Below are 15,483 nucleotides of genomic sequence, written 5' to 3'. Positions count from 1 at the left end.
TTTTAAATAAAATCCTAAAATCCTAATGCTCAACTATCGATTTTGTTCTTTTTTTCAGCATAAAAAATAGTACATCAAACCCCAAATTCCCGTAGTACTTATGAACTAATCAAAGATTAACAAACAAATATTTGGAATTATATGCAGATCAGCTAGAATTTTGGATATAAATCTCGAATGTATAATGAACTGTATTTGCAAAAGTGATTATCCTGCATTGGAATAAACATTGGCCCACTGACAGCCATTTCTATAAAGATTAGACAGTTCTCAGCCTACATTACGCAAAACATTAAGCACAAGATTTATTGAACCTTATGCAGACGTCGTTTTTTTCTTCAAGCTAATGCATAATTTAAAAAAGTACAAGTTTTCTCTAAGGTTAGTTTGACAAAACACAGCTTCTTTTGTTATTTCACTGCATCCCATTAGAATACCCTTTCATAGAAGGCTTTTATGTTACGGCTTGAGATGTACCAAATCGGGAATTTTCAAATATTGCGGTCACGGGTAAATTGGGTTTTTTTCAATAGAGCAACAGCTAATGTTGCCTGTTGGATGTAATTGGTATCTATGACATGGCTACGATGGAACGGTATTGATAGGAAATTCGAAGTGCGAGCCGACATGCTTACAAGCATGAATGCATGATGTTTAAGTGATTCTAGTAGAACATATCTTAAGTGTAGAAAACATCAGTGCTACAACTTCTAACAGAAAGTGCTTAAGCAGTTGTATGAAAATTTGTGGATAGCGTCAGCATATACGGAAAAGCGGGGCAAATGGACCTGTCAAGAATTTTGTTCTGTATCTTATTGGTTAAACCACTTTACACTGTTAGTTTTATGGCAATTGATTCTTGAACGTATCATTCATGAAAAACAATCAGAAGTTTATGCACTGATAACAAATGTATATGTTTAAAATTAACTTTAAAAATCCACGTCAAAAGTCCTGGAAATGTATTGTGCGGGGTAAAATGGTCTTGCTATGGGGCAAAATGGTCTTTCACGAAATGTCAAAACACATCAAAACAAAGGGGCAAAATGGACCAAAGCATTGAACTTTAGGCTTTGGTTTAAGCTCTTGTATCTTAGAAGAATTGTGAGAATAAAGATTTAAGGCTAGTATTTAAGTGTTTTGTTGAATAATTTAGTCAATTGCTGGATTTTCCATTTTGCCCTATTTTGCCTCAAGCTGGAACGACTATTTTGCTGCAAGTGAAACATTTTACGAACTTTAACTTTACAAACTTTACATTAAATTAAGATGGTTACTTTTTTCACGTAAATCTTAGATAAATATCATGTGCCTGGATACACATTCTTTTTTTTTATCTAATTATGTTTAATTTTCTTTCGAAACCTTATTATCAAGACGGTGAAAATTACATCGTTTTAGCAAACATTTTATTTGATAATTTGTTTAATTTGCTTTGGAATCTTATCTTAGGTTATGCAACGTTCATGGTGGGCTTTAAACGTTGTAAAACATAATATTTTAGAAGTCATTATAAACGCGTTAATTTGTCAATAGTGCAGGTGACCATTTCGCCCCATATAACCATTTTACCCCAGATTCCCTTCTGTATGAATCTTATGTTGAAAGTTCATCATTACATCGAATAATTTTCATGTGGCCCGCAGATCATAAAGGTTGTTCTACTTATGAAAAGTTGTTGCGAAAGCCATCCTTGTTTTATATTAGCATTAGGTCATTGCATTAGGTCGTTGTAAAGCAAACGAATATAAACGTATCTTTAGTATGCATTTAGTATTTAGCTTCAAAATGTGTTAATTAATCTGTTAATTAATTTGATATTGAATCACCTTTGCTTAAATCGTATTTGTACGACAAAGGTAAAATAGCACTGGTGATGGCATATAAGGTGGTTTAAGGGGGGCTCACGCACTCACTGGTGAAGTTTATAAGAAAGCATGTTTTTTGAGTCTATATTGACAGATAAGGCAATTATACAACGGTCAAACCTGAGACAATGTCAGACCACACTTTAAAAATATTGTAAACATTTTTACTCATGGAAAGAATCTAAGTAATAGTTTTACATAGTGAGTTTTCCTGTGTAATGGTTTAATTAATATCACCCGGGTGTGCCTTCTCAAAAAATAAAAAAATCTAAATATTTATGACTATGTTCAAATTTCCAACGCTACATGGATAGTAAATATTTTGCCATTATTTAGCAGAGTTTAACAATGCGTAAATGACCAAAAATGAAGCCTATGAACTACCCGCTAAACCACAGTATCAACCCCATGGAATCGTTTTTTTGTTATGTTTTCGTACTATCCCTATCTGGACAACACAGGTTAAGCACTCGGCTCTTGTTCACTATCCTCACACGGATGTAGCGTCAAAGTTCCTACCGTGACAAAGTGAGCATTTCCACCCATCCCCATCCAGAACATTGAAAGTCATTAGGTCCGGTCCTTTCACCTTGTCGGTGGAAACGGCTAAGCTCGGGCACTAATCTGTGCCCAGGCTTCCCGTCACCACATCGGTGCTAATTGCTTCCGAGATCCTCGAGTTTGAGCAATGAATGGCACCTTAGTGGCGCGTTACCCGTCGACCCGTTGAAATGAAATGAAAGCATTAACAGTAAATAAAGGTGTTCGTGAATGTGGGCAAAGAATCTTGCACAGTGTCGACCCTACCGCCTTCACTCACCTCTCCCAGCCCCCTCTCAGCTCCATACCTTTATTGCCTTAACGTACCGCGTTAATCCTTTCCAGCCATTTCCATTTGCGCGTGTCAAACTTTCCGCCCAGCAGCTTCCATGCTCGGGCTGCCTGTTTATGTAAGCAAAAGCAAGTTTTTAATAACTCCTTGCCCGTATCCTGTCTGCTGCCCTCGCAGCTTACCGGCCCCCTCGCACGGTTGTTTGGGGCACATTTCTTTACACACTTCGCTTCCGTCGGAAATGGACATTCCATCATCATTAGGCACGGAATTAACCGGAGGGAGGAAGAACTCAGCATAGGAATGGGACGCTTTATTGCCCCCGTTGCTGCTGACCTGTAAGGGTGATGAAGGTTATCATTTTTGCAGGAGCAGTGAGCAGTAAACAGTCAGGCGGGAGGAATTGTTGACATTCCTGCTTCAAATCTTCCCCATTCTGTCTTTCGCTCGTTCACGCTCTCTCTCTGTCTGTCACTCTTTTCCAAAGAGTTGAGTATTCCTTTGACAAAGCTTAAGTTTACAGACTTTATCTTTTGTTAAGGAGCCGACAGTCACCCACGTTTCGGGCTTGTTGGCCCACCCTTAATGGAGAATGCCTTTGTTCATAGTTACAGCGTCCTGCTAGAAAGCGGTCGTGCAGTAAGAATGAATAAGTATGAGGTAGTGAATTGTAAAGTTTGATGCTTTGCACGGATTTCTAGCTCCAACCGGCTCACGCACTCACTCGCTCTCATCTGCATACTTATTATGTATTCCAGTGTTCTATTTGCGCTTGTTTAACATTTTCCATTTTCCAGCATTTTACAGCATCCTGCCGGTGCCAACCGAGCGGGCTCCAGCGAGCCGTTGCAGAATGTGTGTGTTTGCGGAATGGGTTCGTCGTTGGGCGCAGGCGAAGCAATAAATCAGACAAAGCTACGCTAATGGCGTCACACTGCAGGGGGTGCCAGAGTGGAATGAAAATCTGCACATCGTTAAACGCCATCAAGTAGCTCTAATTTAATGGCGTCTAGGTGTGCCCAGTGTCGAAGGTGACTTTTAGGTTAAGAATTTAAGCGCTGCCAGTGGGGCGTGAAATGGTGTATTCGGCAAAGGATATTGCTGAGACAGTTAAAGCGTGTCTTGAAATGTGTACCATCTCTAATGTGGGTTTAAGTGGCGCTGAGTTGGTTTGTTTGCGTGATTTGGCAGAAATTGTTATCATAATTATGATTATTTGATAGAACGCATTCTAGTTTGTTTTCCTGCTGTTTTAAAATTAAATTTCCTTTAATTTCAAAGAGTGCTACAAGCACGAAAAAGGAAAGGACAGTTAATTCCCAGCGGTTCATAAATCGTTTGAGCTTTCCCATTCAATTGAAGCTGTATCTTTAATGATTCAATTTATTACAGTTTACAGTTCCCTCTTTTTGCCGATGTTTTCCTTTCTTGTTTCGACATTACATGTTTGGGCGTGTTAATTTAGTAGGCAAAAACAAAGCGGTCGAGCCCAAACGATTCGACCCATCACGCGGGACCCGGCCCAACAACCGACCAGCCCAAGTGTATATCCTCATTAATCATACTAAATGAAGTGGAAATCTATTTTTCGCGCAATGCAAAGAAAGGAAACGAGTGAAAAAAAAAACTGTACAACAAAAATCATTATGAGAAAAGGAAAAACGGGTCGTCGGTTAGTCCGCACTGGCGGAACGGAACCCATCCCGGAACCATATGCCGGGACAGCGTGACGGTGTGCTTTAGAAACCATTGGCCGGGTATGTGTGTCTGTGTCGGTGCTTGTGTTGTCTTTCTTTTGATATCTTGATCGTCATCTGGACCGGAAGCGGGCTGTGGGTGGAACACTTCCACCATTCACGGGGATCCGGTTCACGGGTCAGGTCAAGCATCTAAAGACACAAAAATACGAAACCCCAGCGTACGATGGGCCGTGAATCCTTCCCGCTTGCTTTCGCACTGACTCACCAAACCTCCCGGGCACCTCCCACTTCCCTCCTGACCGAGCGACAGCGAGGGCAGAACCCTCGAATGAATTAGGACCTATTCGTTGTCGTTTGACTTGATAAAGTAAATTAATTTTCTTTCGCCTTCATACTTGTCGAATGGCAAAGGTTGCCATTACTCGTTCCGTTTGCGTGCCTTTAATGCTGGCCTCTGCTGGCTTCTGCTCCGCTGTTGCTCTTGGCTGCTTTGTTGTGCTGCTTTTTGTGCGCCGGCGTTCATGGCGTAATTGAATCTTTCTTCCTGTCCTGTGCTGCGTCGGTTGTGTGGAGGTAAGGTGAATGCTTACAGTGTTTTTGGAACCATTGGAAAGAGGACGGAATTTGTCAGGATGTGGATGTGGGGTAGTAGGCCAGTTTGGATCTACTGGTGCAGCACACAGAGGGCGTTAGGGTTGCAATGAATTTATTAGCAGCTAGTATCGGATTATATCCACTGCAGGCCTGTGGCACAGCTCCATTCATTATGCTCGCGATTAGCCTGCCTGGGATTATTGCATTTGTTTATTAGCAATGTGCAGATTTCTAGATGAATTAGCCAGAAACAACAGTAGTGATTTCAAGATATCAATACTACCAATTGTGTTTGCTTTAGTGGAATTCTACAAAGTCACCAGAACATACATCATTTTTAGTCATTTAGTAATTTGTATAATTTAACTGAATGAATAATACTATAAAACAAATATGTTGCATAACATTCCAGTAGGCCTGGAATATAAAAATGTGTTATTTATCGAAAATATAGTAAGAATGAGTAGCTTCTTTATTTGTTTGTCTACATTTATTTCATATTTATATTATATTTCAAAACATTTTATTTCATTCCTTCATGTGCAAATGATCGCCTTCCTGAATATATTTGTTTTGATATTTTGCTGACTAGTATTTCCATTTTCTCATTTGCAAGCCATTTGTGGCTTGCAAATTACCTTATACCGGGTAGTCTCGGATAACTTAAAGCTATTATCTGTTGATTTTATTCAAAAAGGGTCTGTTACAAATGTGGTTTTGGTTAGAGTTCATTGTAAAGGTTAGTGATACGAAGCAGTTTTAAAAGTTTACACTGGCAATCGCTATCAGCTGATTCCTATTATATATTATCAAACTTTATATTCTGAAATTTGAACAGCATTAAATTTTTTTTTGAATTACAGTATAGTTTTTAAAATACTGTTAATTTTCACGTGGATAAATAACTCAACAATAATTTTAAAGTTTATCTCAAAACTAGTTCTTTTATTTTAAAATTTATTTTAGTATATCATGGCAAGTATTTATAACTATTAAACTATTAAGCTATTAAACTATTAAAACTATTGAGCTCTATGGATACCGCATGATCACAGCACTAGAACGGTTGCCAAATAATTTTTTTTTTAATCGAACGGTTAACTGTTGGAATCATGCCAACCAATAGGACTCGATGAAAGTTTATCGACGGTTTGAAGCTTATTAACAATCCTACATGCATTAAAATATAAGAAATCAAATTACCTAGGTTCAATTTTCCATGTCACTTTCTGTTCGATCTTCCGTTCGAATGCTATGATCAGGCGGATAGTTTGAATTTAAAGCTGTTCGCTGTATGAACCAGAATAGTAAAACTTAACCTAAGACTCATCTTAATCTGACTGCAACCGACCGATCTTAATCTGTATCAAAAAGTTTAAAAAAGCTCTGGTCAGGTCGCAAGGAAAGACAGAGAGAGGAAATATAGTGGGAGGGAAAGACAGAGAGGATGAAACATGAATGAAATGATTTTAATAACAGTGTAATAAATGACGAAGACAAAAGAATCGCCCCAAAAGTTTTTATGCAATGCAAGTAGCAACAGTTGTAGTTGAGCATCCCTGCTCTCGATCAGTCTGGAACAGCTGATCTTCAAATGTCTCTCTACCTTTCTCCGAGTATGTGTGTGTGCGTGATCACCGACGAATTGTATGCTATGCTATGCTCATCATTTTATGCTACCATCAGCACAGTTGTGTTCCTCTCTCATTCTCCATCGCGCTCTCTCTCACTCTCAACATGGACCTAACTCTACCGGTGTTTGTTGTTGGCCTATTCCGCCTGTGTCTCTCATTCGTGACCATTCACTTTACCACCGCCACCGATCTTCTACGCACCTGCGCCCGCGCACGATCGTAAATCGTACGTTGCTGGTGGTGTGCGTACACGGCACACAAATTGTTTGTTGCTGTATTCTCCATCATCTCCAGCATCGTCACCACAGCGAGGGAGAGCGAAAGAGAGAAAGAGAGACAGAGAGGGATCGCTCCGGAAAGAAACTCCACAGGAAGGTCTGTAGCATAAAAAAACGCACCGAGTTTCAACCGACCTCCCTTGGCTGGTTGCCGTGCACGGTCGGTCGTAGTGTGGATGGAGAAAAGTTGCCAAACAAGTTCCCTACGCTCGCTGACACCAACACCAACGGCACAGGTCTTCCGTCGTCTACGGTGGCTGTGTAGCGACGCGTTCGCCACTACATCATCACTTTTAGGTCTACCGCGAACGGACGCGCGGAGTGCGCGTGTGCATGCGCCACGGTCTGACGAAAAGAACCGGAATCCGGATCGTCGCTCTCGGCAGGGTGACTGGAGCAACGCGTAGAGTGGTAGGTGGCCGGGTCCCGGTGCGTTTGATCTGTGTACGAAAGGTGTGAGCAGGAAAACAAAAGCGATCAAGAAATCGTCAACCCTCCACGGCGTGACTCAGGGCGAGTGAGTGAAACGACGAATCGATCTCGCTAACGCAGGCGAGAAACACACGAGTGAAAGGTTAGCGAAGAGAAAAGCAAACGTTTCAACAACAACAAAAAAAGTTCATTAAACCTTCAAATTTGGCGATTTAGAAGAGTGTTGGAAGAAGAGTGGGTTTCACCTTCGCAATCAAATGAGCAATCGGTTGGTAAATTGCAAGCTGTCTCGAGTGTGCATGCACTCAAAAGTGCCCAAGTGTCCAATTACTGGTGCGGATAAATTGTTTAATGTGTGTTGTGCCGTTCGGTGTGGGATGTTGGTGGAATCAAGCTGGCCCAGTCAAAGGTCAGGAGGTGGTGCAGTTTGAGTGGAGCGATACTGGATCGTGTTCGTTTACTGGAGTAGTGAAGATCAACACTCCCCTTTCAAGTGATCGTGATCGATGGTAGAACCGCCATCCGCCGCGCATGGCGAGATTCATTCGCAGCACCCGTGGCAGCTAGTCGGACGAGGCCTGGAGTCGGTCCATTTAAGTGGGTTGACCATGCTCGTTTCACCATCGTCTGCTTGTGTATCTGGTTTCTGTGAGTGTGTGTATGTGTGAGTGTGTTGGTGCAATAGTTGCTTTGGGGCCTACGGCTACCATGTCCACACGGGTCTTGCAGAGGAGGTGGAAAAGTGATGCTGTGCCAAGGCAGTGACGCGTCAGGCGAGAAAAATCACTAAAAAGAAAAGCCTTAAAAGTGTCTTCCACTTCAGCCTATAGAGTGTGTGTGTGTGTGGTGTTATATTTTACTTGTAAGCAATCAGAGGAAATATTAATAGAAAATGCAAGAAACAAGCATTGCCAGCGTATATTTGATATTTTTTTGTCTTCGCTTCCAAACCTTTTTTCACCCCTTTTTGGTCCCGTTCTAGCGGGCAGGGCAGCTCTCGGGTTCCAGCTTGCGTACGGGTTGAAGCGGGTTGCGTGCGTTTGTATTGGTAAGATCGCTGGGTTTTCTTCGCTGGAGTCTGCAAATGAGGGCCACTCGTTCCAAATCGGTCGCAGCGCAAGCGAAGGAAAAGAAGAAGGAGGGCCCTACCTTTCGTGTGGCGTATCTTGAATTTCTCTGGATGGAATTTGGGCTAGTGGCAAAGTTGGGTTGTTAATTTTTTGTTATCCCCATTCACACCGAAATTAGCACATGGGAGCACATGATCATTGCTGGATTTGTAACGCTTGTTTTTTTTAACGGGTTTGAGTTGTTGCTGTGCTTGGTAAATCATTCAACATTTGATTGCATAACATTACCGCTTAACAGGATTTGAATGTATTGGCCTGAATAATCCACGCCAATCAATGCCCTGAAGAGCACATGCAGATTTAGATATCTATGCGATTCTTCAACGTCTTGCGTTGAAAGCTATTACAAGTTGCAATGCGTTGCCGTTCGGTAACGGAAGCAGTTTGGTATTTTGCAGATACCAGCACCAACACTGTTGCACCACGTTTGCCACCACTTTAATGCAGCGAAACCGTAACCATTGCCTATGCCCACCAACCGGAGGCTGAAGTGAAGTGTGAATAAGACAAAAGCGTTCGTTTGTCTTTCCGACCCTCCAAGGTGGTGTCGCTCGTGGAAGCAGGTAGTGAAGGAAGCGAACGGAGTGCAGTGTAAAGGTTCTGTTGGGCGGTGTACAGTGAAAACGGAAAGAAGAAACCATTCACCAGTTTGTTTCACCGGAGGTCTTAGCCGCTGCGAGGTCACAGCAGTGTCTTCTCAAGCAAAACACGCTACCGCCGGCAGTTGGGCTGAGAAAATTGTATCCACCAACGGAACGGTAAGTACGCTTTATTTTCACACCCTATGCCCGAAGAATGAGCTTTCCTGGTGGGCTTCTCATCCCATCGCGTGGGAGATGTCTGCCAGCAGCTCGGCCTAGGCAAGCCAACCCATTCCACGGCGGCATGATGAGCCGCATAGAATTAGACAGTGTCCCCCAGTTACCGTGGCCTTAACATCCAGCACCAAACAATTGCCGTGCCTGATTGCCACCGGTGCTGTTGAAGTTGGAGAAGAAAATTGAAAGTTTCCGTCACCCGGCGAACTTTTGATTTTGGGGAGGGGACGGGCCAACCCAAAACTGTACGCGGCAGGCACCCAATTTGAAATTCATTCACTGGGAAGCTGATTTCATATTCAAGTGGAAAACTTTTGCCACTGGTTGTGTGGGACTCATGGGTAAGTTACACACGGTTATGAGTTGGTGTAGGTTTGTGTAGGGAAACGGGTAGTGGGCAAAGGAATTTTGGAGGAACATTAACCTATTAAAAAGTCGCAAAAAGACTTTACCAGGTGTCTGTAAAGAATACAAGAGAGTTTTACATCTAAATGGCTGTTTCTTATTTTGTAACTCTTGATGGACTGGTAATGTCAATTTTTATTCGACAGCAAGATAGCATTCCATGCGCTTACATTGTTAACTGGTTTTAAGGTCTTCTAGGAGGATTCAAATAGGAAAAGGCATCGCCCTTGAACAGTCGCTATTTTTGAACTATTGGTATATGCACAATAAGATTTCCACTGTCAGACAATTTAAGAGTTTTGAAATTGTAGTTTTGTTTATTGAAATTATTGAATTGAATTGAATTTAAAAGTGTGTTATCATTTCTCTAAACTAAACAAATTTTTAAATTAAATGCTGTTAAGAACCAGTGTGATTCTGTTCCAAAAGCTTTCATCGAAAATAGAATTGATTAATCCTATTATTTGTATTTATTTGTGATAAGAACATACATTCAGAAAGGAAGGGTTGACCATTTATATCAAGACAGCACATTTTCTCCAGCTTTAGCTTCATTTTTGATTCCTCCATTTTATCGATAAAAACGCACAAAATCGTACAAAAAAATTGTCCCCAAATTGGAATGGTTACCCCCATTGTTGACCGAAAAAACTTTCTCTCCCATAAACATACCGTTCTTCTTGAACCTTTCATAACACTGCCAAAGAAAGCCGGCTTTATGCTAACACCGGTCAAACGATTTTCCACTGGCGGCAAGCGGGCAGACCACCGTCTGTAGTTCTGTTAGCTTGTGAGAACGCCAAAACACAATCGTACCGGCTCGTGATCGGCGGGATGGCCTTAATTGATGGCAACTGCCTCGCTGAAAATGCGATCGTCACCATTAAACGAATCACATTCTAATGAACAAACTTTCTTTCGGCTTCGGTTTGATTTGTCACAGCTGTACACAATGCTAGGTGTCCCCCCCCCGCCCCCCCTTTGTCGCAACAGCACGCAATGAATGGGCTGGCAGTTTGCGCCTGATGCCAGTTGTCCGTTGGAGTGTGGCTGCATTGGGCGAAAGAAGTGCTAGATCAAACTGATTTACATTTTGATTGAGCTGCCAGCTTCCCGTTGATGGCAAAACTCGTTAAGAAAGCTGTCCATCTCAAAAAGCGGGAGAGTAATGGGGGGTTTACCCCTCTACAGTGTGTGTGTGTGTGTGTGTGTGTGTGTGTGTTTTTTCTTCTCTCGATTTCCTTCCCTCCCCTACCGTTGACGTCTTTCAGTGGTTGATTGAAGCGTTTAATTTCGCCTTTTCAAATGCGCCGCGGACGGGTACCAAACACATACCCACAAAAAAACTCTATTTTCGCACAGAAAATGCGTTCTTTTTAACGTCAGCACTCTTTTAAACGTTTTTTTAACATTTGAAAAAGCACTCTTTGAAATTTGTTTGTTGCTTTCCAGGCTCTATCCGGTGGTGCTGCGACAGCACACTCAGTCAGCCGAGTGCGGGAAGTATATGCAGAGAACAAACGTCACAAAAATCAAAACAGTGTGTTGTGGCTGTTTGAAATATTGGTGCAACAATTGTTTCTCTGCAAGCTGCAAGCGTTTCGTTGCACTGTTTTCCGCTTTTTTTTGTAAACCAAAGTTTTTGTAAAACACGATCTTAACGATGTTGGTTTTAAAACGCATGGTAAGGGGAGAAATGTAACTCGCTTTCTTCTATTCCGCCGAGACAGCACAACTGGCAACGCTCAAAATCAGACAAGGGTAAGTGTGGCGGTAACTTGACCGCCTTATTTTATTTTTTGCTCAACACCCGTTACCAGATCATGCTCGCTGTTGCTTCCCAAGAAGCGGTTGGATGATGATAACAACAGAAGGCAAACAATGGCCAAAAAAAAAGAAGAAAAAGGCTGTTGGCGCCATCAGCCAGAACAGAGCCATGCACCAGCAAAATGGTGTTTGGTGTGAATGTATGAAAGCTGGCGAAAGATGGAACAGCGCAAACATTACAATTGTGAACTACACCCGGGAATAGAGGGACACTGTTCTTCGCAGAAGTAGCCTCGGTGGGTCCTTCTTCTCGGTCGGAATAGCGCGCAGTGGTGTAGCGTCTGAATTACAATCCGAATTTATTGTAGCGATACGTTGTTGTTTCCTCCCGATTTTCTCCCAACTGTAGGGGCGGCAAGTGCATCAGCTGGCTTGCCAGCAATTCGTTTAGTGAATGGGACGCCACAAGCAAAGACACGTCACCATCGCAACACTTGCTTGCAATCATGGCTGTGTTGGTAGTAGCTGTGTTGCAGCTGGAAGGGAAAGTAGCAAATGTAAATGGTACCAACAACAGCCGAGAGATAAAAAAGAAACAAGAACAATGAACAAGTGTAGCGTTTGCAGTGAGTAAATACAATTTTCAGCTTCGATGAGTTGTTGGGCACTTTCGTATAAAATGAACGATAAGAACATTCGATGAATTCTATACAGTGGGTTGTGGGTGGTGGTTGAGAAAGCACGCTTGGATTGTGTTTTAATTATGATTTTATTTGTTTGCAATTTCGTTCTTATCATTTATCTATTCATGGGTTATCTATTCATAATATGTATTGTATTGAATTTTTCTAAAACCTAGATATCTCAGTCCTCGGTTGTTATTGATTGTAGAATTTTAATGGTACTTTAACAATCTTCGATATGGTTTATTAGCCATGATAATTGAATATTCATTTCTTAAGAAACATCTATAAGCAAAGTCATGCATTTTTAGAATCAAAGAAGCATCGCCTGGTAAGCTATATAGACATCTTCTCGAATGTCATTTAAAATTAACAAAAATACAAAAGCGTATCTGCTGTGGTAAACATAGGATGGGCAGCTTCTATGCGACAACTTTTGCTTGGTTATACATACATCGGCATAAGAATGTATTTCCCTAATGAAAATGGATGTACCACCTTCAATCCAAATTTCATGCAATTTTGATTCATTTCATATTGCTTTCCACTTCATGTGTTGTTGTGTGTTGGGAATAATTATGGAATGGGTAAAAGGAAGTCATCGCGATGAAGAGTTTGTCATCGGTTGCTGATGCATGCACGAACAATACATGCTTACGTCATTTAGCAACAGAATGACTCGAGATTGATATATGGGAAGTGGGAAACCATGTTATGCTAGTTTGAGTAGTGGTTGAAACACGATGCTCGTGTGGATGCATTTTTTTGGATCTACCAGACATACACAGCTTGTAAAATTGTAAGTGATTTTGAATCAATTAAATGCAAACAAGTGTCGGAAACGGAGCGATTTCATGACAACGAATGGATTGACAGGAAGAGAAACAAGTTCAAAATTCGCTACGAAAATGAATCATTTATGGTTTTGCTGTTTTCAAATGTCCATCCCAAAAGGCTAAACCTTCTTCGACCGATCGACCGATAAATCCAATTGTCCGAGCGGCTAGCATCCGGCGAAGCAAAACCAACCTTGCCCACACTGTCGAGTCAATTGCAAATGGGGGGACCGGGTACCGTACGGTAGCAGTAAAGGTTTAAGAACCGGTGTATCATAAATTCACAACGATAATTCGTCCCCATGGTGCTCTTTCGCTCGGTGCCTCGGTTTCGGGTTCGTTCACATCCTTAAGCGCTAGTCAAATCCTTAAATCCCTTCTTAAGGCAGTATTGTTTCACCGCAGCCTGGCTGTGCACGACAGTTCCGGCAGCACAAAAAACAGAGACGTATCCACTAGCGGCGAAGCTTCGCCTATCAATAGGGTGCGCCTAGCGGTGCGGAGAAGCCGACAAATTGGGATTCCTCATCGTATTTATGATTGCTCACAAATCATATGTTGAACCGAATTTATTTCCCTACCCTCTCCCACTGTGCTGTATTCGTTCCGTTCCGCATCCGTACAAATTCCGTTGAAATGTCGAGCACGAAGCAAAGGTGGTTGCGGTGTGCTTCTGTGATATGAGCCCGTGTGTGTGTTTGTATGTTTACGTATCCTGCCATGTGAGGAAATATTTCATCGGAAGAGCAGCTGAAAGATCACATTTGGGGGCTTTTTTCCCAGGATTTGCATAGGTTATTGGCCGGTCGGTGTTCTGTGAAAGGCTACTCTCCTCGGTATCAGTTGCTAAGCTAGTTGGCTACTTTTACCGCTGTTTTGATGTGGATCTGTATCGGAAAAGTTCTCGTCCAACCCAAAAAAAACACATACACAGGCACAAACACAGGACGTATCCATGCAGCACAGGGTGTATGGTTCGTTAGCTTCTCCAGGGCAAATCACTCCGGAAGCTGCTGGGGCCGATCGGTACGTACAGATAATAAACGGTATCATTATGCCCATTCAAATTAGGGAAATTATGGGCTTTTTCCGAGGACCCAAACATTCCGCAACGGTTACGGAAACTTTTCGGTCTAGATTTCGGAAAAGGGCAACACAAGAGATAGGGGAAAAGGCAGACATGTATGCTGTGAAAAAATATCCCTTTTTCTCTGAGTGTTCCTGCTGCCAATCCTGGGGCCCACTCCTTCGAATGGGAACAAACAGGCACGTTTCGGACAAAACGTTTCATCCGGTAAGAATTTACCGAAGCACACCAGCCGTGATGACGGAAGCATAGCAACAAATTTATTCACAACAGCAACAGTGACTGTGGGCATCTACAGCTTCGGAGTTTTGGGGAAAAATATCAATTACAAAATAATGATCATCCGTGAAAGGATTGTTCATCTGAAGTAAGTAAATTTTCAGGATATATTGGGTGTATAAAGTGCAGTTCTTCTTAATTTCTGGCCAATAAAGTACAAAACAGAGCTTGATCGTGAAGTCCATATTAGGCGCTTTAGCTGGTATTTGTGATAATACTAAATGGAATTATCTTAAGCAATACGGCCGTTTTGGACCGTCCCTTATGGATAAAAATGAAATGATTTAAACCATTGATAGTCAAAGCATTCAAAAGGGAATAGCAATGTAATGGGGTCTTAAAAATTGGAAAATCATTTAACAGATAATGGCTAATAGTTTGGTAACTGAAAACATAAACAAGCCATTGGCCCAGGTTTTCTGTAAAAATATACAAAATACACATCATGTCTAGTATACAAACTACTCAGTGAACACATTTTATTTACTGAACACAAAACATCATTGAACTCAAGCATGATTTGCCCAGTTTTCCGCTATCTCTGTTTTAAATAGATCGCATCATAATCAGTATCAAATTTAAACATTTTCTCCACATACACCATTTACAAATCAAACAAATGAAATTATTTTTCCAACGAATCACATCACACCGGAACAATGTGTTGCTAACGGCCACGTGCATTGGTGGATTTAAATGTTTATCCCTAAATTCTTTCCACCCCGGAAACGGTCCCTAAGAAGCGCACAGACATTTTTGAGTCCAATTTGTTTGTCCCTGCTGGTTTTCTATTTGCTCGCTTTTGCCGATTCATTTCTTTCTTCCGCCGGATGAAGCCTTAAACCTCTGCGGCGACCCAAAATTCCGATACATTCCCTTTTTCCCGTCCCATCCGCCATAAAAACCCCAAGACCAACCGACCTGCCTCCTGATCGGTACGAATGCAAACAACAAAGAAAAACATTCCTCACCGAGGGGAGAAAACGCTTCCGATGTTTCCCTTCGTGCTCACGAGCCAGACCCTTCGATTCGCGAGAATGTTTTTCCCGTTCGTGCTGGAAAGCTTGGGTAGCTTCCGGGATGCTTCTCGCATCGCCCCAACACTGGGGAACGGATTCGAACGATTTTTGGAATGTCGAA

General features: G+C 41.9%; 1 protein-coding gene across 6 annotated transcripts in view; it reads left to right on the top strand.

Moving 5' to 3' along the window:
- Window positions 1-7,115: 7,115 nt before the first annotated feature.
- Window positions 7,116-15,483, top strand: part of LOC120904216 (cadherin-87A) — a 135,257-nt gene continuing 126,889 nt past the window's right edge. For 2 of the 6 annotated variants that reach the window (XR_005739730.1, XM_040314062.1), the window contains exons 1-2: window positions 7,117-7,317; window positions 8,852-9,226. The gene's annotated coding sequence lies outside the window, so the exon portion shown is untranslated. Of the gene's footprint in view, window positions 7,318-8,848; window positions 9,227-15,483 lie in introns of all 6 variants that reach the window. The other 4 variants (XM_040314124.1, XM_040314071.1, XM_040314054.1 and 1 more) reach the window with 4 other exon arrangements.

This window comes from Anopheles arabiensis, chromosome 2 (assembly GCF_016920715.1).
Source record: "Anopheles arabiensis isolate DONGOLA chromosome 2, AaraD3, whole genome shotgun sequence".
Classification (NCBI taxonomy): domain Eukaryota; kingdom Metazoa; phylum Arthropoda; class Insecta; order Diptera; family Culicidae; genus Anopheles; species Anopheles arabiensis.
Note: the sequence above shows the minus strand (reverse complement) of the source record. Positions and strands in the feature narration are given on the sequence as shown.